The 24,872-nt window shown below is 42.0% G+C and overlaps 1 protein-coding gene across 3 annotated transcripts in view; it reads right to left on the reverse strand.

Annotated features, from left to right (window-relative positions):
• LOC119653451 (putative inorganic phosphate cotransporter) overlaps positions 1-14,749 on the reverse strand; it is a 172,538-nt gene extending 157,789 nt beyond the window's left edge. The window contains exons 1-2 of one of the 3 annotated variants that reach the window (XM_038058060.1): positions 14,585-14,748; positions 14,390-14,484 (exon numbers count right to left, since the gene is read on the reverse strand). The gene's annotated coding sequence lies outside the window, so the exon portion shown is untranslated. Of the gene's footprint in view, positions 1-14,389 lie in introns of all 3 variants that reach the window. The other 2 variants (XM_038058061.1, XM_038058059.1) reach the window with 2 other exon arrangements.
• Between the last annotated feature and the right edge of the window lie 10,123 nt (positions 14,750-24,872).

Below are 24,872 nucleotides of genomic sequence, written 5' to 3' on the forward strand. Positions count from 1 at the left end.
AGAGGAACGTGGAACAGAATCACACGTTACACGCATTCGTGTTACCGTCATTCTTAGGGCGACAAACATGAAGATGGAAAGGAGAGATACCAGTGTAGCTGAGGCTCCGTGAACCACGTGGTTGTGTTCTTATATTGAAAAGGACTGGCTTGACGTTATGTTTCAATTGGTCCCAGGTGAAAATTCTAGACACACCAGGGTATGTTTTAGCCGGTAGTCCGCCTGAGACAGGAGTCCGGCACTTTCTGGCTAAATGCATATAAAAATCCCACAAAAATAATAACTGTGATTTTGAATTGAATAACAACGGGCGAAGTACAAAATCTGGTTGAAGAAGTGACAGCCCATCGTAGTATCTGACTTACTGCCTCCTTGACATCAGTGCACGCAAACGGGGCAAATCCCCTGGTCTTGGTGGTCGCCTTGCAAAATCTTTGCGTGCAGTTTCTGTTTAGGTATTACTTGCACTAATCCTGGAAATCCGATATAGTTCTCAGAAAGTGGCACAGGAGGATGATAATTATAATTACGAAAATGAGTCCTTGTCTTAGGTGCGGTAATTGAAATGGTAATTGCGTACTTCCTACAATTCCGAAGATATTAGCCAGTATCTGGAATGCATCGAAGGACACCTCGAAAGCTTGAACGGCAGAGAGTAGGCTGGCTTTCGCATTGGATCTCCCTGCACTGATCATCATCATCATCAATGTCTTTCAGATCATCTTGAAGAATTGTGCGGAGTTTAGATCATCACTTCGTTTCTGCTTCATCGATTTCAAAATGATTTTCAACAGCGTAAACAAGAAATGTTTCTAAAATGCTCTACACAAGAGGAGAATTTCAGAAGAACTAATATTCATGCTGGTTGTTCTATGTGATAGCGATCAATACCATGTGCTTCATTGAGGTAAAATTTCAGAGGAATAAGCAGAGTCCGCCAAGGATGCAAGTTTCAAGGCTTTGTTAGTAACTGTCCCCGCCATGTCATTAGAATATTATGATCTGAGAAAATCTCGAACTAAAATCTGATCTGTCATATTTAGCAGAAGAAGGAAGTCGCCTGGGATAGGTCACATTCGGCAAATCCTTTACATGGAATAGAATCTACCACACAAGGTTGTCTGAGGAGTGGATCACCCAGAACAGTAGGGGAAAGCGTAAACTTCACAGAACGGCCTAGTGCGAGCTTGAATACATTTCAATGAACAGACGAAGATAGAGCGCAGGTGCTGACTTGCGTCTGCTACCACTAGGCCTTCCAGAGTACTAGACTACAGAGCCGTAAAAATGAGGGGAGTATGTGCACATTCCAGAAACCAATCACAATTTACTTTTGATTGTAAAAGGTCGTAACCTTAAGGTCAATAGTTATACGAGGTGATGTTGATGCTTTGGTTGCAATAGACTTCCGAAAGTTGTAAGCTGCTAGTCCACAATTTTCCATCCCTTTTAGTCAACTCTGATGAATGTTCAAAGAATTGTTCATTTAAGTTACACTTAACCATCCTGGTGATATTAGGAGAGGGAAGTAAACTTTGAATTAAAACCGAGAAGCTGAAAGGGATTCTCAAGTCAGGCACTGCTTTCTAGAAAACTTTTTTTACGGATGTAGGTCATTTGCTTCATGGAATATAGAACAGGATAATACCATAAGTACTATATGCAGAGGAGAATTCCAAGTCTGACTACGTAAACATTGTATTCTTTAAATCCATAAATTTGGGTTTATGTGCAATACCTTGCAGAATACTGATTACAACTATAAAAATTCCATAGTATTCATTAAAAATCGTTTCTCGTTCCGCATAAAAATTTCCCGTCCTTGACCATGCTCCGAGTGCAATAAACGTTCCTTCCGATGTCAACAAATTCAGGTCAGCAATCAAAATTTCTCCAATTAGGGAACAGCATGACTCCTTGCAACACCAAATTAATCAAAATACTCCACCATGAACTGCACCATCCGCCTCACCATGTTCATTGCTCCCCTCAAGCCAATAAGTAATGTAATTTGTAATGCCATAGAAATGAGATTGCCGACTTACTTGGTGCACATAGCCAACTACTCGAATGTTTATATGTTTGTCACGCATCGTTGACGCTGACTGTATTCCGCATGTAATTAAAAGCGGAAATTCGATTTGTATTCTATTCTGGCTTGTTTACCATCCTTGACATTGAGAGGGTACGCACTAGAGAAATGATGATGGTCAGTTAGTGGCTGCGATAGTGTGTTTGAACTTGTTGAAAATGATAGATCCATCTGCAAATATGGAAGCGATGGAAAAACACTAGGAAGTCGTCACTCGGCCCCTTAATTATCCTTTAGCTAGGAGTGATGGATGGCCTGCACAACACTTTGTTGATTGTTTCGGGCTGTAAATACGGGCCGAGAACGTCCTGCCACCAAAGTGGCGGATAACCATCAATTAATGCACTTGTTTGCCTTAATTTGATTTATTAATAGCCATAAAGCATCATCTTGATGCCATGATTAATTAATATTCTAGAACTGATTCCAGTTTGAAGAGAATACAAATTGATTCTAAAAGCTTTTGAATATATTCGCCCATATTTGCTTAGTGAACTTGAAATTGATATGTTTAATATGGACTGTGAAAGAAATAAAGCTAAATATCACCAATGAATGCCGTAATTTCAACCAGATGATCGCAAATGAATATTATAAAAGCACTTGTGTTCACCACTTATCTGCCATCTGTATATGCCAAAGATCTGAAGTTGTCTTGCCTCTTATACCCTGCTTCCATTCATTCTATAATGTAATAAATGAATATGCTCCACTGGTGAAGCCTAACCGCACCTACCCTCTTTTACCTGCGGTACGCTGAACTATATTTCAGCTCCGTTCAAGCCTTCTTTTGAAGCCTACACTCTCCAGTATTGCTTTGCGCCACAATCGGGTGCAGGATGGCTGTCGACGGCTCTTACAAGGCGGACTCTCATAACCTAGGAACCAGTTTCTGACAGGATCTTGTCTATGAGAATCCAATCCAGAGTAAGAAGCATCACAATTGTGCAATACCACACATCACCGGAGATTTTCGTTACATAGGAGAAGGCCCGCTCGGACAGGCGAGGTCTTGGTGGCAGCAAAGGTGGAGGACTTATATTGTTTACTAAAATTTTCACCGCATCGTTATGGGCGGTACATTGTTCAACCAGAGGGTTTGCCATTAGGTCAGTTAAATTTTGACCAATCAGCAAAGGATATCTAATCAAGTTGACCATATGGCCATTACCAACTCATTCAGGTGTTGTTTTTGAAAGCGCATAACAAAAGTCATGATGACATCCGCCTCGAAAGGAGCCATCAGAAGTACAGAACGTTGATCCCCCAAATTCAATACAGACCATTCAGCTGCCGTCATCAGAAGCGTCTATATCTCTAGTGCACATCAAATTTTTAGCCACATCCCAAAAGAATATCACCAGATCTGACTGCATGCGGAAAGATGGAAGCGGATTGATGAATATAAGAGGCTGAAAGCTCTGTCGATGAACTATCACAAAAGGAACAGTAATTCGAGGCTGTTCTGCGTCAATGCTCTCTCTGTGCTGTTACATAGTTGTAGTATGTAAAAAGTGAACGCTACTATTACCCAGAGCTCATGTCTTCGGCGTGTCATCGGAGTGTTCTTGCCTGAGACAATAACAAATTACGAACTTCGCCAGTTCCTAAGCCTGTGGACTGATTTATGAGAACACAGATGTGCCAGTGGATAGGTCACACACTAAGAAAGGGTGACCACTCCTTTGTGAGTCATACCATACAATGGAATGAAATATTCTAGGATGGCCGACGAAGTCGCCATAAAACTGAAACGGTAACAAGCATAGCTGTGCTTCATCCGCTAGGCGTTTAGGGCACCTACATAAATTATATATGAGGGTAGCAGCACAATGGGCAACGCTCATATTCTTATTAATGTGGCAAGGTGAGAACTTCACATCACTACAAACAACCTGATATAGTTGATCTATTGAGAGGTTGACGGTGTCAAACGACATCATAATATTCGACCACCAGACATGTCACAATAGAAATAAGACCACCTCTAGGCGCTCCGTTTAGAAACGAGCGGAAGACCGCCCGGGATTCCAACTTATACTAAGTATCCCAGTTGTGATCGTTGGGAGATATATCAAGTCAAATACTAACTTTGAGAGAAAACCGATTACTACTCGCAAAACAAACGCTTTTGAGGAAAACCTCCTTTCCTTTTAGAAGAAAGGGGAAATGTGTCTCATGCTCCATAGGATAAATCAAGTAAATTTTGAAATTGGTACGCAGGTTTGTTGGTACGGTGGAGTCTAACTCCATTAAGAGCACAAGCAAGGATACCTCCAAAAAATTAACGGTGTAAATGCGATAATGAAGAGCCTTAGAGGCGAATCCCGGAAGTTAAACTACTGTCTCTCGGGCGCATAATTTGTATAGTCTTATATGTGAAAAAGGCAAGACGAAACGAAAGATAGGAAAGGTTCTTCCTTTTAAGAAGAAATCGATTAAATTCAGATCATAAATCAGGGTTGAACTCTGGCGAAAAGTTTATAAATGTCACTCTTGCAAAAAAAACTCTACTGACTCTGCCACTCAGGGGGACCTCAATCAAGTGAAAACAGATAATGGAAAGTCATTCGAGCAGAGTTTCATAAGGAATAGGGTATAATCAACGTAATCAAAAGCTTTGGAAAACTCATGGAGGATTAAGTGAACTTCTCTTCTTGCATTCCGGTACTAAGCCCAAAGCTAGTAAACTCCGAAGTATCTCTTTTATATTTTCAAAAGACCACCGTGATCACACACAAACTCCATTATTATCAAGACTAATGAAACCAGATTCGATCGATGTCTGAATGTCTCTATTACTTCCCTATCCTTACCAATCGTCCCAGCAAGATAAGGTCTTGGCTGACATCACGTTTCGTAGTCAACGGAAGCCGATGAAAATCGAATTTGTGCTTTTACATCTTCAATTAAATATGTCATGCACATCAATCCACATCAGTGGCAAAAGTTGATAGTTTGGCAGTCTACCATCTTTCATTCTTGAGGACTCAGGGCATCTAAATTTAACAACCCGCTTAATGCATGTCCAGACACCACAAACCAATTAAATAAAAATATTTTACGAAAACCTCCTTGTGCTAAGATTGGCCGGATGTGATCTTGAGTCATCATAGAGTCTCTTTTCTGGTGAAGCCTGCGCGTCTTTGGCTTGGTACCGATAAGGTAAACAGGGTTATTGTGAAGGTAGCTAATCCCCTATTTTCTATTGAGTGAATTTTCGGTTGCCACACGAAAGCTAGCTATGTTGCAAATTACGCCCGATGGTAAGTCTAAGGATAAGACTGCACTACTAGTTCCTGTTGATGAGGAATTCGAAGCGGTTAGAGTCGTAGGAAGGATTTGGTGCTGTACCAGTACACGAAGAATATTTGCACCTAACGCATTTCCCCTTTTTGTCGTATCTCCTTCATCGTCTTCCCATGTGACAGGAGTTTGCTTGTGACCGTCAAAATAAATGGTTCGCTTTCCTGATATATCGCGTATGTGTTTGAACTTGCCCTTGCTTACCTGCCCCGTGGCACCCACCTTTATACGAAGGACGTTAAGAACCGACGTAAAAAGGAGGCGGAACCAGCAAGCATCATCGTCGTCCATGGACAGGACATAACAAATAGCATCGCCAATTACTCTTAACCGATCACGACAGTCGTAACTGACGAGGGCATGAGATAGATTGTCCACCTATCATTATCGAAAAGTCAGAGCTCCCCTTAAGGACACCCCCACCGCCTGGAATGTCGGTCAAATTTATCCACGACCTCCACGACGAATTCCGGCTAGCCTAGAAAAAATCGGTTTATAAACGCAGAAAAAAGGCTTCCGGCTACTCAGACACCGAGGCGCGGGCAACCAAAAATCAATATCATATCCTATGAGATAATGAATATAATCCTAAAATTGCCCACGCACGCCCCGGAATATGGAACTAACTTGAATCGGCCAGATCGCCGGACGATAATCTTTTTGTACTTTTTGGCTCCCAAAGCATTGGGTTTAGTTATTAGGAACCTATATAGAAACGTAAAATTCGAGATCACTAACCTGCCTGCCAACATGCTCAACTATTCTGTTACGCAGAAGATATTCTTTTACTTTATTAAGACTATGAGGAAACCAACCCTGATATTTAGAAGAATCTCCCCTCGCAACTTTAGCGCTGCTGACGTAGCAGCGGAAATCAGGGATTCAGTCGAGGTTATGCAAATTCGCGTCTCTCGGCTCTCCCCTCCGTGGTTACGGGCCTCCCATCTCCGTTGCCCGTCCCTCCTAGATTGACACTATCCGACTTGCGACTCTATGTTAGACTTTCTGCATCATTCCAAATGGATTGCCCCACGAAGGTCATCATCTAGAGAACAGAAAATGCATGCCAGTCTGCGCATTCGACCTTGGCAAAGCATTTGATTCAGTCTGGAAGCACTCTTCAACCTAATCCGAACTAATTGTCTATTCCACTTATTTACAATACCACAAGAGAACCTGTAATGTGCGCTTCGACGCACTTCGCTCCACAGACTTCTATGTAGACTCAGAAGTCCCACAAGGCTCCATTCTAGGCCCTAAGCTTTTCATCATTCATTCCTTCACGACATTCCTTTGCCTCCCGTAAATTTGTCCTTCATGCACGAATCGATGCCAAAACAATTTCGTATCCTCAAATTATATATTCAATGAACAGAAAGAGCAGTCGAGGAGCGGGATGTTAAGGTATGAGAACAAACGGGGTTGCATTTCGCAGCGGTTCGAAAGCCTTCAATGTTTGATAGATATTTGGAATGCGATTTGATCATCTCCACTTTCTGGACGTTGAAGCCTCATCTAAGACCGGCGTTTCGCACTTAAGGCATTACGAATTTCTAATGTGAACTAAACTAGGCATCTACGTGGAATAAGACAACGGTTGGAAAAAAGGCATTTCAAGGAAATCAGGGATGATGAACACCCATTTTAAATTGAGAATATGATAATCATGACTATGATGAACGTTCAGTTGTGAGGGAAAGCAAGAATTCTTGAAGATTGGAGAAACGAAGTTTACCAGAAAAAATCGGTAATTTAAAAAGAAGAAAATAGAAGTTTCCACATATGAAAGGATGAATATAATCAAGGGCAGTGCAACCTACGTTTACTGAGTGGCACGTACAAGGCGGCATAGTGCTAGAATGTGTATGACAGTTGGTGTTCAGTTGACAGCAGATGCTGCTGGAACTTGGCGAACTGAACCAAACATTCCTGTTATGGGTGCCAGGGCCACTGGTAATGAGGAAGCTGACAGACTGGATCGCCAAGGTGAATCCACAGTAGTGGAGGCAGAACCGGCTGTCAAATCTACTCTGAAGGGGGAAATAGCGAGGATTCACGCAGCCGAATGGAGAAATTTGAACTTCTTCCGGCAGGCGAAAATCTTGAGGCCACTAGAGTGGCATTTTTGCTGTCCATTAAGAAGTGGGATATGAAAACCCTAGTAGAGCTTCTAACGGGACACTGCCCCTTAAACTACGACATGGGAAAATAGGAGTGCTGGTCTCGGAGGAAGAAGAGATGGGCCTGCACTTCGTATGCAGTTGCCCGATCTCCTCACAACTCAGACGAAGATACCTTGGTAAGGTTTTCTGCAGCGAAGAGTCTGCGCATTTTGTGTCTCTGGAGAATCCCAAATTCGTGGAAGCCTGCGAATGCCGTCAGCGAGAGGCCGATGAATAGACGATCTCCGGGTGTAGTACAACGGGCTTAGCGAAAGTCTGAGTGCTTGGAGCTGCGGTTCCCTCACTAAACCAAACTAACTAACTAGCTTTGCATCGCTATACTTAATTAATTTCTATCCGAAATAAAGAAGAATAAAGAAGGATTTTTACTTTGATTTTAAATTAATTTTTTTTAGTAGTATTTACTCTGTATTTGAATCACTTTATTACACTTTGATTCATTTGAAATATTGTTTATCATGTACATATGGGCAGTTTGAAACCGAGCAATTAAAATTGGATTCACTGAGTCAAGCAGTAGGGAACTGCGAAATATGAACATGTAATTTAATTTATTATATTTAGTAATTTACTACTGGGAATCTAATAAAGAGGCGGATAATTAATGCAGCTGTTTGAGTAATGAATTACTTTGTTACCTGTTTCTCTTTCAGTTTGATAGCAGGCTAGAAGTGTAATAAATAAATGCAAAAAATGGGATGCATAAACAAAAATTTTGCACCTATTTTCATTTTATGGGATGCATTGAAATAACTGCATCAAATTAGTTATAGAGGCTGGGTTCTCCATGAACCACATACGTCAATGATAACCAGTTACTTTTAAGTGGAATTTTTTATTTCCTTTTAAAATATACGGGCAGTTATAACGATGACTTAAACAAAGAACCTGTTTTTTAGGTTTTTTTGTGAAATAAACAAAACCTTATTAAAATTGTCTGTCTGTCTGCCATACCTGACTTAGTTGGAAACGGCTGAGTCTATGTCATGAAATTTGGTGTGAACCCCTTTACATTTAACAAGTGACGAGAATTTCCGTTGAGTTTAAGTAGGGCTTTCGAAACATGCAAAGGGAGGAGGCTAATTCCCTGTCGCAGACTATGGTCGTGTGGAGTATCAAATGAAAGGGTTCAACTATTACCTTTTGAAAGTGGGCGGAATTATAGGCTGTACAGCACCCAGTTCATGACCAATTTATTCCATCCCATCGCCTCCTAACTATTCCGCGACTCAAAAATCTCTGCATTGGAAAAAGAGCTAGGAGATAACCACAGGCGGGTAGTAAAGAACAGGGCAACAGCCAGAAGGAGCGGCGGGCAGCAGAAGAAGAAACCGGGAAACATGGACCAAAGAAGAAAGCGACATGAAAATCTCTAAAAAAGGAAATATGGCGTACGATATTCTGCAGAAGGTCAAATCCGATCCGGAATTGATGAACCTTAGAGAAAATGTTGGCCGGATTTGACGATGCCAAAAATGAGATTTGATGCTAGAGCTAAAGAAGTCTCGAAGGCTGAAAATTTCCTTGGCTTGTTGGAGAAGTCTTTAGGAGAGGAGGCACAAGCACGGGCTAAAAAGCAGAGGGTGGTGTTACAATGTGAAAACATTGATGAAGTCACTACCAAGAAGGGCATCTGCGAGGCTCTAAAAAAACAGTTCGGACTACTCGGTTTGTACCAGTCTGCAATCAGAGGATTCAGAAAGGCATATGGAGCACGCAAGAGGCAACTAAAAGCCTGTCGGCTGAAGCAGCGTTAAAACTTCTGGTGATTGGTAACGTGAAAATAGGTTGGGTCGTTTGTCTACTCAGAGCAGGTGTTCCTCAAGCGCTGCTTTAGATACCTCGAATTTGGACATATAGCGGTGAAATACCCCGATGATTGTGATAAATCAAAAAGATACAGAAAGTGTGGAGGAGGAGACTATATATTCAAGAAATGCAAAACTGACCCAGAATGATGCTTTGCAAAGGGAAAAAAGGCATCGACAATCGGCACGTCGTAGGCAGCAGCAGATTCCCAGTATTCAGGAGAACCTTGGATGCAATGAAAAAATAAATTTGATGTAAATCAAACTTAACCATAGCGAGGCAAGGCAAGGGTTACTCTTACAGACAATCTATGAGAAAGGAGTCGAGGTGGCGATAATCAGCGAGCCTTATCGCAACAAAAAGAGTGATACCTGGGCTGCAAGTGTAACTAGCGAATCGGCAATATGGGCATGTGGAAATCAAACTATACAACAAGTGATGGAGTTTCCAGAAATTGGATACGTCAAGGTAAAAATAGCTAGCAAATACCTAGGTATATAGTTGATATGCTTCACCAAGTAGGATAATAGCAGATTTTGATACTAGACATGCTAGTCTCGGATGCAAGAAGTGGAAACCCCAAGATTATTGCGGCTCATTTCAACGCGTGGGCAGTGGATTGAAACAGTCGAACTACGAACATCATGGGCCACATTTTGCTCGAGACTTCAGCGGAACTTGGCCCTTGCAAACACCGGAAATGAAGCCACTTTTCGAGGCTTAGTAGTAGATTGGTGAGGAGAATGGTTTGGTTCATCAGTGAGCACATAGCAACGACCTGCCTGGTGGTCCTCCAAAACGAAAATGAGCTACGCAACGGGGTTTCTTACGGCGCAGTTAGAAAACGGGCTTGTTCCATGAAATCCTTTGAAAGGTATGCATTTACAGGAATGCTACTGGGAGGCTATGATCCCAATAGAATGGCTTCAGAAAAGACAGTAGAAATGATGAGACGCATAACGAGAACATGCGATGCTGCCATGTCGATGCTGTGAACCTTCATCAATAGGCGGTCAAACTATTGCTAGAACAAAGAAATACCGGAGTTTCGGGATGCTTGCTTCAGAACAAGGAGGATCTGCTAACGTTTAAAAAGAAAACAAAACTTCAACGAGAGAAGGGAGTATACGCGAATTTTCGGGGTGGGTTTAGGCAGGCGATCACCAGTCGAGAATGATTCAAGAAACTTTCTGCAAAAACCTTTGCGGAACAGCGTACAAGGTTATTATGAAGAAAATAAGAGGACAAACACCACCATTGATCTGCTGGCGTCTTCTTCTTGATACAGTGAAGACGTGGTAATCGTGGAGGAACATGCACGGATTTGCCCGAAAATCAGTGATAACAAAGCTCTTGGATTGGATACTAGACGGGACCCGAATGGTTTGTCAGCATATTTGAGGCCTGTTTTGTACAAGGAATTTTCTCCGATCGGTGGAAGTGGCAAAAACTAGTTTTTCTCCCGAAGACCAGTAAGCAATCAGTAAGCAGACATCCATCATCATACCACCCAATTTGCCGTATATACCCGGTAGGAAAGATGCTCGCAAAGGTTATCTACGACGGGACATACTATCAGAGCGACAGTTTGGTTTTCATCAAGCTCATTCAACGACCCGAGGTGCGATGCCCTCTGATAAATGGTGTGCCGTGTTAACTTTGGACGTCAAAAATGAGTTCATTTCAGCCAGCTGAGAGTGGAAAAAAGGTCATTCGCAGTCCGGCGGATGTCCTTATTTATTTGACTAAGCTTGTCGAAAGTTACCTCTCAGAAAAGACTCTTTGGTATGATACGGATGAAGGACCTAAGCAGTATACCGTCACAACTGGCTTACCGCAGGACTCAGTGTTCGATCCTCTCCTGTGGAACGTGATTTAAACGGGGCCCATGTCCTTCAAGTACCAAAGGAGGCGAAGATAACCGGTTTAGCAGATGGTCTAACCGTGGTTATCGTCGCGAAACAACCTGGTGATATTGAAGTGTATGCTAGCGAAGCCATCAACCATATTGAAGTGTGGCTAGACATAGTTCAGCTTAACATTGCGAAGTTAAAGACTGCGTCGGTCTTGATTGACAAGGAAAAGGAATACGATTAATATTTGAATTGGTGTTCACATCACCACTTCAAAACCAGTTATCAAATATCTGAGGGTGATGATTAATGCCAGGATTAATTTCAAGGTACACCTGGACTATGCCTGTGAGGAAGCGGCAAATACCAGCGTATTGTTAGCGCAGATGATGCCTGATACTGGAGGTCCAGGATATAGCCGACTCGCTCTACCCTGTTACCTACCCTCTACCCTGACACCGGTCTGGGAGGAAGCACTAGCGTGTGAGAACAATCGGAGGAGGATAAACATGACTTACCGCTTAGTGGCATTAAGGGTGTGCAGCGCCTTCAGGACAATTTCAGGCACGGCAGCATGTTTCGTTGCGGGAATGATCCCGATGGACATTCTGGCAAATGAAGCACGTATTCTGTACGAGAAAAGAGAGAATGAATGTACCTGGAAAGGGTACAGAATACTGAAAAACAGTAAGGCGGGAAAATCAGCGTAAGTCCTCAAAACGTCGTTGGAGAAATACTGAAGTCGGATATAAAGTGGCGCGCGGTGGATTCCATAATCACGAGGGTATAGATCGAGCTTGGAGAAGCGGAGCGTGTAAGGAGGACGCAAAGAGCGGAAGACTTGGTCGCTTAGAGCGCAGACCTCCCCACGAAGTAATGCTTTACAGCGGTCCCTAGGGAAAGGGAAAAGAAGAAAATGAAGGCGGTTTCAGTGGGTGAGAATCCCAGAAACTGCTTGCGCGACGGTGCCTTTGTAAGATTTCTTCCGGACAGGCAGATAGTACACGGATGTTAATAAGGTTTTAATTTACAAAAAAAAACCTTAAAAAAGACAAGGTTGACATTATTACTCTTTCCAAGAAGGAGATTTTTTTCTCTGTGCTTTAAGGTTATGGCTTTAATGCCGTTGTCTTATGCAGGATTATGGTGTTAGATTTTTCCCGGTTCGGCGGCAATTTGGGCAATCGCTCTTCCCTATAAACAATATGGTCTGCAGTTTTATTGTTTGTTCGGCCTCTTCATTAAGTATATTTGTCGCTTAATGAAGAAGCCCAAGAAATAATTAAACTGAAGGTCATATTGTGTATAGGGAAGAACAATAGCCAAAATTACCACCGAAAGTCGTAGTGAAAAATTTCCATTTTGTGCGAAACTTTACTATGCAAAGATGATTTGTATATATAAAAAATGCTGGACTCAATACGCATCCGAGCGATAATCGATTGCAGCAGTCCATTGTCCGCTCTCATCTACACCTATGCACTATCGTTGTGGGTCTCTAATAATATGCCCTACCCCATGATTTTACGAGATGTTTGCACTATCGATCCATCCTTCTAAGCCGCATCGAAGACCATCTGAGATATTGGGTTCCATTGCATGGCATAACCCCCCATGGAGTTATTGCCCTTTCACAATATGTGACCTATCCACTGCCATTTCCGCCTTCTCATCCATTGATTCTGAATTAGTTGAACATAGTACCTTGTCTAATCTCCCATGGATCGTCTGACATTTTTCTCCAATTCAAAGAAGGAAACCTTAACTGATCCTCCCTCCATATTCCTCATTCTATTCAATTGCGCTTTAGAAGATCCTCGCTCGCTAGTCGTTTTTCACTTCTCTCTTAACACCTATGTCAAAGCATCACCGTAAGATTGGTATCTTTCTTAATGTACTTTGTATGCAGTATATCGGACTTCATACATCCTTTCATTAGAATGATGAAAGTACTGAAGTCTCTGGGATCTTCTTAAGAATGTTCGATCTATGGATCCGTATCGCGTGTACTGAAATATCATCGCATCGAAAACCATACCATGGAGCTATTCATTTTGCTAAATATCTATGGACATTTTTAGATCAAAACCTAACAAAAAGACAATTAGGTATAATTTGGTTACTCTCGGAATGTCCCGCTGAAAGTCAGTCTGGAATGCAGAATGATCTTAGGCTGATTGTTACGTTGCACATATTTGAGTTGGAACCACAATCGAATCGCACATGCTAGGGTGAACCTCGGCTGTTCATAAACAAGTATTTATCCATATTTTATCTTTCCACTCGACGATAGATAGATTGGCCATTTGAAACTCGTTTGTTCAAGACAATAGTTTGAGGTGGCTGACCGGATTTATGAGCGTATGAATTTCAGCTAAATAGCGTGGCAGGTTTGTGAGAGTATTACTGAAAATATTATAAACGTGACCTTGAAACATATCCCCTGTTGTGAAGAAAAGTAGTTTGGGTGGAATAATTGCGTGTGGAAGAGATATAACGCAAAGTTGCAAATGTATCTCTATTCGTGTATTGAAGTTTTTTGCGCTAGAATGGAAGCATTAAAAAATCGTTACTTTTTTATGATTATTATGGCACACCCAAATGCATGTTATGTAAACAGTTTCAAGGATATGTCCTTGCTTAGATGATTATAAATTTTCAACTCCCACTCGATGAGGGTAAATAGACTTGACTTAAATTCAGGAAGGTAGATCCGAAAATAATTCCATATTCTCTAAGCTCCAAATTTTCTCTACAGATGAAATCTCTGAACATTCCATTATTCCGTACAAATAGACAAATAACAAATGAGCCAAATAATTAATTGGCGGCGCCCTTGATTCGCGAATTGTACACACCATTCTAATCCCCATAGTAAATGTTTGGTCTATTGGCGTACTCCCACCGCGCCCACCGGCATATACGCAAGGTTACTACTATTCGAATCTGTTGCGGGACTAGGAAACATCTGTTACAGGAGTCTCTAAGCAACCCAACGAGTTTTGCATTATTCACGACCATCGCGGTAAAAGCGGAAAATGCACTCACCGGCATTTTAAGGAAAAACCATTGGACAAATGACACACTTAGGGACACCGGCTAGACACTTACGCTTAGGAATAAATCTCGAAAGAAAGTTGACTTACTTTGCGTGCAGTCCGGCGGACTATCAACAATGGGCATCCGACAACTTTTTGCAGGCGGCCAAATCACGTTTCAAAAGGTACCTCGCCTTGGCGTACTATCAAACAAAAAAATCACTTTATAACAGGATTTGAGATATTTTCCTCTTCAAAGGCACAAGGAGGAAGTGCAAGCACACGTAAAAGGAGCACACTCACGTGATCTGAACTAGGCGTATGGATGGAGATATCCTCACTTATCACTTCTTCACGGCCACTATCACTATTGGGATCGGAGGTGGTTGTCTTCCAGTCACTCTCACAGTTTGTCAATGGTTATGATTCGCGTCTTACCATCAGCTGAAACTAGAGCTGGCAAACTGGCGGCCTGTCGAACAGGTAATCATTTTATAGGGACAAGCCGGCGACAGAAACAGCGACGGCGCAACGTAAGCAACATTAGAGACAGTCATCATTGCACGAGGAACAAACTGTGGTGGGAGTTACCATTTTGGATGAATCTGTGGAATGGATTTCGTTTTGAGATTAATTCCAAATTGGAATTTCTAATAGAGTTTTTGGAAACCAAAGGATTGTATCATAGCAATTCTTGTGGAAGGACAATAGAACAAAAAACAAAGAGTCCTTAGTATCTGTGTCAATTCGCAACGGAGCTAACGGATGGAAACCTTCATTGTTAGTTTCAGGGGCCAAAATGAAAGGCCTTTTGCTATAGAAACTGTATATGCGTTTGGTGCGAGGGCCGAGATGGTTGAGTGTCAGTCTTTTGATCTCATTATCCCGGGCTCGAATACCAGTTGCGTCGTAGATGTTTGAACAACAAAAATAATAATTATTAAGAAGAGACTGTATACCTAGATGGCCTTGATTCTAAAGAAGAGTAAACAGGGTGCATCATAAATTTAAAGGAATGCCGCGCTTCTTAAAAAAGTGTGACAAAGTATCAAAGTAGCTGGGTCTAGATTAGGGCTTAATGTCTACCCAGTCAGGCCAGCTTTCATTATTAGGAATGAAAAATTATCGCATTCAATTTGAAAAAAAAAAGCCATAAACAATAAAACGATATCGATAATAACATTATTGTTATTACCAAAATCACACAATTTGGGTTAAATTGTAAACGAAATTTAGTTGGAGGGATCAGATAAACTGGTGCTATGTCAGCATAGTCAGTTTACTAGAAGATAAATACTGAAATGAATCAGTCAAAAATTACAATTACCTAGTAAAGATCTTATATAAACTTTTTAAATTTTGCGAGCACTAACCTTTCATGAATTCGTAGCATATGTAAATCACCCATTTCCACCTTCGCAAAACATTGTGAGTAGCACAATCATGTCGTGTTTTGTGAACAGTTGAAATCGAAAGTAAATTACAGCAGTTGAGTAGATTGATAAAGGGGTTTGTGATGCGGCAAATGACAAACAGGTAGGAAAGGACTGCAACTCAACGAAGAGAGTACGATAACTAACGACACCATGTACGTACCTCAATGTCTAATTGGAGAGGTAAATAGGTCTAAGGTAAAGTTCCTGATCGTCTTCGACTCGACGCACGCCGTTTATGTCGACTCACATCCCTGCCCTCAGACAACCGTCGTGTAGTGAATAAATATGAGCAACACCTAGGTCATGCTCTAACACTGGAACCATTGAACTAGGCAAGAGGTATAAATTGCACCCACCTATACACAGCGGACCAAAACCATCGGTTTAACACCCCAGGTGTCAAACCAGTTGTATTCGAAAAACCATCTTGTTAGGACGTATATTTTACAAATCCTCGAGGGGGCCTTTTATTGGGATTTAGTCGTCCTTTTTAGTGGAATTGAGAGGTTACAAGATGACCGCCAACGATCGGAAAATAAACCCAAACTCCAAAAGCATCCCGTTAACAGCAAAGGAAGGAAATCTAAACCTATAAAACTAGTTACTTAAGTAGCAAAAACGCCTGAGCTAAAGGACCTCCAGATAGACTAACGCGAAATATGACATCTTAGGAGCGAAAATAGACATTCCTCAGTAGAGCAGGTGCTAAATGGTATCTACGCTATCCCAAAGAAATCATGTAAGGAATGGGGCGCAAAGCTCGCGTTCATCTAGCAGGTCTTATACTGGTAGACTGCACGATAGAGAACATTACGGAATGGCGTGGCCGCAGCAGAACCTTCGCCATTTGCGAGAGCACATGAGAATAAACTTTCCCAAAGCCGCAGTGGTGGAGATGAAGGGCCTTCTGGAATTCTTAAATGTTCAGAATCACAATTTCATACGCAATTGTGGAGAGGTCTTAGAAACAAGGTTGGGCAGCAAATGCCAACCTCTCATTACCAAGGTAGATGACATACCCCTGAAGTTAAATAGAAGTCACATCTTCCTCGCTAAATACAAATTTGATAACATTCCCGTTCACATGCTGAGGAATCGGGAAAAATACTTGGGAAGACACGGTATGAAAAACCTGTCCAGATTCTGGAAGAAATCAAGTAGGTCATTGGGGCGAAATGGCGATACGGAGAAGGGAAGTAGTCTTGCTGCCTGTTGGTGACCTTGCTCATCTAGGGCTTAATGTGGGCAGCGAGACACAGGGAAGTGTCGGAGGAAAAGGATTATACCCCACTTAAAAAATGGCTTCAAGAATTGATGCATCTTATGGCTAGCACTAAGATAGCCGAAGTAAAATTCTACCATGTAAAAGCTACATTTGTGTGTACAGTATCGGGATACCTGAGTGATTAGAGCACAAGGCTGTCGTACGGAAGGTCGCAGTTCAAATCCCATTTGAGGCAGTGGGATTTGTATCGTGATTTGACATCGGCTACCAGTCAACTCAGCTGTAAATGGGTACCTGAGTCGAATCAGGGTGATAATCTCGGACGAGCGCAATGCTGACCACGTTGTCTCCTATAGGATACTATAATCCTGTAGTGCATCATTACGGTCTTGAATGAACCGCTCTAATACACTTCGAGACTCTGTTCCAATTGGATTGTTGCGTCGACGATTATTATTAAAAGCTACATTTACCGTAACTGCCAACAACATTGGAATAGTGTTGACTCAAGAGCACGACAGATTTCTTGGTAATTTTAGATTCCTGTTGCGAAAAACCACGATCTTCAATTCAATTTAACTGTAAACCTCGCGGCTGTCGTGGCATCGGGCTCCTTCCCTGAGGAGGATACTCGCATTCCACTGGAGTTATTCGTTAGACTCACCAAGTTCTCCAAGATAAAGTTGCTAACACTCCTCCTTGGCTGCAACGTTAACGAACATGATAAACTCTTGAAAAGCAGCGATATCAGGAGAATAGATTGCGACTCCTATATAAGGCAGGTAGCGAACTTCAACTAGAAATAGTGGTAGTAGTCCTCACACGCGGCCAACTGTTCTAAGACCTCACCAAAAGATATACTTTGTTGTAAGTGGAGCCTAGTCAGAATGGAAAAGCAGGTCCCAAATGCGAAGCAAACCGATACTGACGAGTATACTAATGCCATTAGGGAAGCAAATCCAAACAGCTACAGGAAATTGTATGAAGAGGGGTGATCTGGCGGGTGAGTGAACACTACATCCACACTGAGCAACAGGCCATCTTTCTCGACATCAGGAACGGAGGAGGCGATAGTCGAGTGAGCAACAAAAGCGGAAAAACCAGGACAGCTGGTGGTACACTGGAGCTTTCGAGGACCAACATTCCTGGCAGCTTAGGAAGGAGATTACGACCCGAAGGGGACGGCGCTGGAAAAAGTAAGCCAGTTATTTCAACGGGCAACTGAAACATGTAACTTTCTTTCATAGTAGGAAACCAAACTGCTGGTGGAACCAACAAATCTTGCTGTTGAAAGTATTGTGTCTGCGACCGAGGTGAGTTTCCCAAAGGAGCAGAGAGAAACCAGAACATCGGCGATCCGAGAAGGAATACCGCGATCTTCAAGTAGAAGTAGAATTGCTACAAGCAGTTGTATCTTGAGGCAAATACGAATCCGTGGGGCGCTACTTACAAGGTTGCAATGAACAACGACCGGCGACTCTTGTTCAAAATAATCGCAATTCTTTTCCCACAAAAGGAAGAGAGTGAACCTCATCGAATTGTTTAACAGGATGTCTTCTCAATCCCGGGGTTGACCGAGGACGAACTATGCGTGATCTGTGGACGAATTAGGGATTATACGGGTCCCGAGTTGGACGGGATTGGAAAGAAAGCCCTGAAGTTGGCGAGAGTTACTCCTTGGAGGGACTTCATTGATACGAAACGGGCGATGAACCGAAGGATTATGTTGTGACAGCAGGTGTTCCCGAAGGCTCCGTACTTTGGTCCCAGCTGTGGAGCATGATGTATGATGGTGCCTCCAATTGAAGGGCCAAAATCTAGTCGCCGGCAATTTATCGCAGAGGTGGTGAAAACTGTTCTGCTATACGCGGCTCTTGTCTGGGCGAGTGGGCCAGTGAGCCAGGGAAGGGTGAGGGTTCGGCATATCGAAGGTGTGCACTACATATAGGTTGGTATCAGCTGAGGTAGTGTGTGTTATCGTGGGGATGATTCTCTTGGATCATCTAGCGAATGAAGCACACTGTTTCTTCCGGAGAAGGAGGGTGAGTCCGGCCGAAGTCACTACGGGTCATTAAGCCACTAGGAAGGAGGTAGAACCAACTGTGGGATAATTCTAAAAAAGGCCGTTGGGCCCATGCACTGATCCCGTGTATTGAAATTTAGGTTGAGCATAAACATTTAGAATTAAATTACCACCTAACGCAGTTCCTTATGGGACACGGTGGATACAGGAAGTACTTGCATCGCATCGGATTGGAAGAGTCCCCCAGACTGCCCCAAATGTGCCGCTACATTCGAGGATCCGGACCATGCTATGTTCCACTGTCCAAAATTCGCGAATGAAAGACGTGTGACGTAGTTGTGCTGGTGTAAACCGGAGCCCTCATGGCGAAGTGATACTTCACAGTAGTCCCGCGGGGATATGGGCGAGAAGTGGTTGTCGTTTTAGTGGGTGAGAATCCCACATACTGCTGCAACCTGCCGCAGCAGCGTCTCTCTAAGATTTCTAGCTGCATCAATAGAAAAAAAAATCTAGCAACATGGTCTGTATGTCAGGAGAAAGAGAATGGGACATTTACTGAAAATCAAACTCATTTGCCGCGGTCGTATCCCACGTCAAAAGACAACAAAATACCGCGTGACACCCAATAACAGACAGAAGGAGGAAATAGGAAAGTTGGAAACTATTATAGTAAAACAGAAAGCTTGATGAAAATGTCCAGAGTGGATGGCATTTTGCCAGTAAAACTTCCAATGTGCCTAAAAATAATCTTTGGGTTGCTCCCTAAGGGTTCTATATCCTTGGGGCATATACCAATGGAATGGGGCAACGTGGCCTTTATTGAAAAAGCGGGCAAAAAAATATCGCTTTTATCATAAATTTTTTTAGACCAGTTTCCCTGGTATCGTTTGTACATAATATATTTGAGAAGGTCCATCCATGTCCACATATTTACTGGGCAGAACGATAAACCGGAACTGTCCTGTATCACTCAACGGATGTATGGCGCGATGCAATAAAAACTAAAGAAATAATATTGTTTTCGATATTGGACGTCTAGGGAGGTTTCGATAGAATATTGCGTGTAGATGTACGAGATGCCCTAATCCAAAAGGGAGTGGGTAACACCCTGGCAATCAGGATGGGCAGGATATTAGAGAGCAGGCAAGTAGAAGTGTCGAAAAGTACAGGTGAAACAGGTTTCGTCCTTTAAACGTATCCAGTCGAAAAATCTGAAAGAATTCGCAATGATGTGTTTATACGAAATCTAGGCCCGTTCTAATATCAGCTCAAATAAAGTTAATGATAAAATATTACGATCTTTTAGAAGTTTACCCGAAACCCTCCTTAGGTTCATCCTAGAAGTACAAAATTCGGCATTGGTATCAGGGAATATGTAAGGCATAAACGTTCTGCTGCCAGTATTCCGACTTGTTTCATAATTTGGAATAAAATCTTGAAGGAAAAGTAAATTTGAACAGTTTTCGGTTGTGGCAATTTATACATTAAACAAGAATTTCAGGAGGAACGAAAAGAAAGAAAAGTATGTGGAGAACTATGTAGATCCTGAAACAAACCCCATGGAGACCCTCTCCGATTTACAAAATTGACAGGCACTACAAATTATTATGATTTGGATCAGGGATACAAGGGCGTTTTCACTAAGCGATGGTCCATTTTAATAAGATTAACAACCACGAACTCCTCGGCATATCATCTCATTGTTTATGATATCCATATTTTATGGATGCCCTTTTCATTACATCGTTCTACTCTTGAAGCCACCACTAAATATATACAATTTCGCTTCTAAAATTACACGGCAACCCCAACCGCAAATATAATGACGGAGCCAAGATATTTACGCGCGATTTTCTTGCCACTACAAGTACCGTGAACGGCAGTCATGTCGTCACCGACACCTGTACTGCAAGCACAGTACATGGCTCACCTGAGTATACCTGTCCCCGGCCGTATTGATACCGCTAGTATGTGCTTCAGGTTGACTGTTGGTTGACTCAACCGGTGATAAGACGGGCTCGCCACCGGCTATCGGCATGACTGGCAATGTTTGGCCTCCTAATCGAGAGTTCACTGAAAGATATTGCAGTTGACTCCGCTGAAGGTAGATACAGATACAGATACTGATAGTCGCGTATCATATGAACACAATGTGAGCATTTCTATTGAGTTTGTCAATGAAAAGAAAATTTTCCTCTAGTTTTTCTGCAAATAGCCACTTTCGATGTTGCGGTTTTTCTTGAGAGCATCCACATGCACCCAGTGCACGTTAGAAAAGTGTGGCGGTGAATATCTATTTAGACGGCAAGGTCGTTACACAGGCTTACTTATTTTCGTACCTTTGTAGATAATAGGTGAAAATATGGGGTCGTAAGTCGGGCTTCGGCGCGAGGGAGGGGTTCTTGACTTTCAGATTGCGCAAGGAATCATCGTATTATGGACGATCGCACTTACTATTTGCTCGAACTTAGATAACGACTAATTCAAATATTTGGTTGCAATTTCTCCTGGAATGTGCAATATCTTTCGAATTTCAAGTTAATAGGAAATCGGTTTCTTCCTCGGCTTTAAGATAAGTTGAAGAGTCATTGGCGCCCTACGGATGTACTTGTGAATTGATTCAAAATCGCAATTTTAGTCTGCTCCCAATTCAGTATTTTTTTATTCAAGAACAATTCTGTTTGTAAGATTTGTTGCATTGTCACAATTTGCATTTGACAAGTTTACCCAGAATTCAACATTCTGGTGGCGGTAGCGGTACTGATAACAAAGAAAATGCAAGACCTTTCCCTTGTAATTCGAAATTTTGAAATGCATGTGTATATATATGTCTCAGGATCAACCCAGGAAATTGGACAACATGAAGGGCTAACGTACATTGGAATACGCGAAGCACCTTCAAGGAGCATAATCCTTACCTTATTACCTTATTTCCAACGTGGGTGATCCTTGACTCGACCTTACTTCCTTTCGGATTCGTTATTAACTCGGGCCGTTATGTCTCATCCTAGTCGTACTCCCGCGGTAGGATGCAAGCTTATTACTATTAAACGTATTTACCTTTATCCTCCAAATACCGGTTTCTTCAAATTTTACTACAATTTATTCCTAAGTTACATACCTACTCAAGCAGTAGTTCGCGCGTCTTCTGTTCTCAACTTTACTACTACTTCTATGGGAAGGATGGCTCATTTGCCACATCATCAGGCGAGCTCCCTACCATACGAGGAAGGTGACATTTGCAGGGTTCCAATATTGTCTCGCGTTGCCTCTGGTATATCCAACATTTAAGAATCTTGCGTTTTGACATTTCAACCCTGACACAATAGACGCACAACTTGAAGTGAACAACACTCTTACTTGTTGACAATAGCCAATAGTTCTGGTTGTCTGGGGACCTTATGATCCTCCATGCATATGAAGCATGAGAACCGTTTTTTTTCACTCCATCACTTTTCGCAAGAAGGGTATACTCTCTAAGCGACTTCTTCCCCCGACTTGGCGTTCTTTCCTCTTCTGTAGATCGTTTTTCCTGATTGCATGGTTTTCGAAGGATTATCCTTCCCAATTTGGTCTGAGGAATATCAATGAGGCCTGAATCTTTTTCTCCATCAGCGCCTGCCGATGTCTATAGCCTTGATCTTGGAGTTGCCAAGTCTTATCATAGTTCTTCCCATACACACACACATATTTCACGAACTGTTTCGCATTACCCCTCAATTTGCTCTGGAATGTCATTAATCGTTCCGCCCAAACGATATTCAATGGTTCGCCGTTGAATGGAGGAATGTGTGATACTGTTTGGGAAAGCTGAAGCTGATATTCGAGATTCCAGGAGGGAAAGCTTCCTGGCCCTATTATCGTTTTTATATGGAAGGAGGAGGGCATTCTCTGCATTGACTAGTCCAGTCGCAATGCACTCCTGCTTCCTGCTGTCTCAGGAGTCTTTCTTGTTCTCATCCAGCTGGTTTATTCACGCTCCGCAACACTTATCCGGACTAGTTTTTTCTAGAATGTATCTCAGAATCGCTACTGTCCACTATTGTGACAATGCCCTCATTTACCGTCTTCCATCAAAACCTTTATTACCGAATAAGTGCTTATCATCCCGGGTGCTTATTAACCTGAAAGTACATCAAACCATTCGAGATCTGCAAGGAGGTCCTGATAAAGCTGCCTCAAATCATTGCTCATGGTAGAAGCAGTTCAAGTATAAGATCGGTCCACCCATTGCCCCTGTTTTCACTATTAACTCCAAAACAAACACAATACGGCAGTTAAGCAGGCACAACTTTTCTTTTTTTAAACATTACTAAATTTCATGTTAATAAGTATAACAATTTTCGAACGATTTCCCTGTGATAGAGAGACCAGCAGACGGACAGACTGACAGACGACAGCGTATGGGTTCTCACAGCATCAGATGCGAGTCATGGGTGCTGCTCGAGAGAACAAATGAAGTTAAATTTCATTTTTGAAATTTCTAATGAGAAACTTAAGAAAGAAATTTATAAGACGCATAAAGAATGCAAATGGCTACTGAAATTGGAACTTAGCTACAACGGTTGAGTTAGAGGAGAGGATTGACAGCCGACTTGGCAAGCTTTTAAAAAGATCTACCAATTTAGCTTGAAGAAGCGCTAAGTTGATGCAATCACCGACAGCAACAGTGAATTCTGATAACAACGAATAGTAGAAAAAACTGCAATACAGCTAGGAACCACACCACAATACGTTAACTAGCGAAACAAAGTACAGGACGCGATCAAGAATCAGATACAGTATATCAAGACAACGTGATTTGAAGCAAGTAATGATGCTGCAGGCCGTGAGCAATTAAGGGTCTTGGAAAACCAGATGACATTCATGATAGCAGCAACAACGCAAGAAAACTTACGACAACATTCTGAGGAGACAAGCTTACAAAGTAGTGAAGAGCCTGAGGCTTGGATATTAATTCAAAACCACAATTTGTAAAAACCATTGGGGACGAGAGTGAAACAAGTGGCAGATGGACGTTCTATTTCAAAGAACTTATCAAGTCCTCAGACACAACTCAGTCCCCAAAACTCACAAGAATTATGGTCGAGCATAATAGGAGCATTGAACCGCCAACTTTAGAATTTCATTTCCATGGACATTGATAACATCCTCTCTGGACTCACCAAATTATGCGACGCAAGGACCATGAAAACTATCCAGAAATTGGTCCTCCACATCTAGAACCAAAAAAAAACTGTGATACACCATTTCCACAAAAAAGATAACAAGTTGACATGTGACAATTAGGGAGGTATCTCACTACGTTGTACGTCCTATTAAATCTTTATAATAATACTAGAGAGTATAACTACTGGAAGATCGTTAATTGACCATCAATTTACGGTTAAACAAGTTGTAGAAAAATGCTAGGAATTCAACATCGACATCAATCAAACATTCCTTGACTTCAAGCGTCTGTCATGTGCCTCCTTGACCGAAATGTACAGAGTACTGCCTAACTTGGAAATTCCGGCAAAACTGATAATGACACTGCCCCAAAGAACGACACAGGTCATTGCTAATAGTAGCCTGACAGATGTGTTTCAGACAAACGTCGGATTAAAGCCAGGGGATGGACTGGCATCTCCACTGTTCAATCTGGCACTGGAGCAGATTATACGACACAAAAGGTATGCTGCGAGATAAATATCATGGCGTGATCTTTCATATCAATAAAGGAGAATTTTGGTAAAACTCAGCAAAATAAGAAACAAAGTTGGTCTACGAATGAAAACAAATCGAAAATTATGAAGCAAACGAGAGTAATGAACCCTACCAGACAAAATACAACTTTTCACGGGTAGAATTTACAAAATGGAGGCAACTTTACATACATAGGTGAGTTGATGAAGGCTGGAAATGAAG

Source organism: Hermetia illucens, chromosome 4 (genome assembly GCF_905115235.1).
Source record: "Hermetia illucens chromosome 4, iHerIll2.2.curated.20191125, whole genome shotgun sequence".
NCBI lineage: Eukaryota > Metazoa > Arthropoda > Insecta > Diptera > Stratiomyidae > Hermetia > Hermetia illucens.